Here is a 2,500-nt window from a genome sequence, read left to right on the forward strand (position 1 = left end):
ATATTTAGTATAGCACTTTCGTATAATCGTGCTACTTTGGCCTTGGGCCGACCTCTTTCGACCGAAAACTCCGAACAATGCATTAACTGACAAGCTAAAACAAGTGTATACGGCGTTTTCTCTTTGCCCTCCCCCTCCCCCCACACCCACTCCAACCACCCCCTCCCCCACATAGATTATTCGTATTTTCTTTTTCTCCCTTCTTCACTTTTCTTTTTTTCCATTTTTCTGTTTTTTTTTTCTTTTCTCCTTTCTTTTTTTTTTTCTTTTTTCTCTCTCTCTCTTTTAACCTCCCTTTTCCAGCCAATCCAGAATATAATTAAAAAAAAAAAAAAAAAAAAAGAAGAAAAAAGAACAAAAAAAATTCTAAACCGCGATGCATAACAACGAACATTCAGAAAAACTCTTACACTCGACATTACCAAACACACATCATACATTCTTAACGCTCTGTTATTTCTCATTGAATACTTGTTAATTATCGTTTTTTATTTTTCATTCTCTGTTTCCCCTCTTCTTCTTCCTCCTTTTTTCTCTCTTTCTTTCCTTCTTTTCTTTTTTTTTCCTTATCTCCTCTTCAATTTCTCTCGATCATTCACGTTTAATAATTGGCGATGAAATAATAATAATAATAATAATAATAATAATAATAATAATAATAATAATAAAAAAAGAAAACACAAGAAAAAAAGGAAAGGACAAATGATCTCTTAGTCCACTTGTTCGATGTTAATTAAATACGATCTAACGTAATATTGAATTCAACTCGATTAATTGATGTTATTAATTAATTCATTCATTCGTTCGTTCGTTCGTTCGTTCGTTCATTCGCTATAATTCTTTCATGGTAAAGATTTTAACGTCAGTTAACGCGCGTCCGCTTATAAAATTTCTCTTAGATGATTTAATTCAATCCTTGACGCACGACAATTTATTAAATATTATCGTCGTCTAAATTAGACAACGATACAAATAACCTTTAAACAAGATGAAAGACCCCGTGAAAATTGTCAGAACGTATAATCGACTACCTCTCGTGCGAGCCATTAAGAGGAGGTGAGGTGCGAACTTCGTTTCGAAACTAAATTACTAACGAGAAGAAACGCGTACGCATAGCTACTCGCTTCTATTAGATACTTGTTCGAGAGACTACTACTACTACTACTACTACGACTACTACTACTATGACGACAACGACGACGACGACGACGACGACGTGAACCTGAGAAACACTTCGAATTATTCTACTCTCTATCTAGGCCTTCCCACGAGATCACACTTTGCTCGTTCGCGGATATATTAGATGATAAAATAGAATTAGACCCTTCTATCTATTGTCCCTTAACATTAATATATATATATATATATGTGTGTGTGTGTGTGTGTGTGTGTATGTATATGTCGATCTAAAAGTATAAAAAATGAAAAGCAAAAAAAAACATGAAAAAATTATTTACTTCCAAACGATAGATATATCACGAAACTAAATTATCTAAGTATGATAATTATGAAGAAGGAGAGAAAGAAAAAAAAAGGAAAAGGAAAAAGGAAAAAAAAAAAATTCATCCATTTCCTTTTTTTCTCTATTTATTTATTTATGAATACACGATAAATTGATCGGACGTAATAAGAATGTGAACAATTAATTGATAAGAATTATTGAAATATTTATTAAACGATAATGATAATGTAATATTCTATGACCGTGGCAAAAAATCTTATGAAAATGATTAATTATTTTTTTTTTCCCCCACCTCAAACGATCGATACAATTATAATTAACTTTCTAATTGAATTTCCTCTCTCTCTCTCTCTCTCTCTCTCTCTCTCTCTATCTCTATCTTCTATTACTTTTCCAATTTTACGTGAAAACTCGTATAAAGTATTATAAGAAAGTAGAATATATCTGTCAGATCATTACTAATGTATAAGAAGATTGCATGGTGTCGTTAGAAAAGGACACAAAGTAGATAGACGGATGAAAATTTGACGATATACCATGAAACTCGTATTTTCTACGGCAGATAAAGTTTCTTCTTCTTTACGAGTGTATGTGTATGAGGGAAAACGTTCAAATATTTATCTATGTATGTATTATAGTAGATATTCACGTACTATACCTTACATATGTGTAAGATATATGTCAAAAGACGAATGTATAAAGATATACGTGTATGTATGTATGTATCTATGTATGTATGTATGTATGTACCTTAATATATATACGTATACGTTCATACAAACTTACTAGGATCTTACGTTGAAAAGGGATGGAGAATGGGATGGGATGAGGTAATGGGACGGGGAGGGGTAAGGGGGGGGGGAGAGAGAAGGAGGATTTTCCAACGAGAGATTTTTCAATGTATAGCTACGGTAAATCTGCATGTTTTTACGGTAACCATGACTTTCGTCCCCCATCCACCCCCACCGCGCCCCCATACTCTTCGTCTCTCTTCTCTTCTCTTCTCAACTTCAAACCCCTCAATCTCCATCAATACTC

General features: G+C 33.3%; 1 protein-coding gene across 1 annotated transcript in view; it reads right to left on the bottom strand.

Moving 5' to 3' along the window:
* LOC124953652 overlaps nucleotides 1-2,500 on the bottom strand; it is a 69,755-nt gene that overhangs the window by 2,292 nt on the left and 64,963 nt on the right. The gene's annotated exons all lie outside the window — the stretch shown is intronic.

Source organism: Vespa velutina, chromosome 13, assembly GCF_912470025.1.
Source record: "Vespa velutina chromosome 13, iVesVel2.1, whole genome shotgun sequence".
In the NCBI taxonomy this organism is placed as follows: Eukaryota; Metazoa; Arthropoda; class Insecta; order Hymenoptera; family Vespidae; genus Vespa; species Vespa velutina.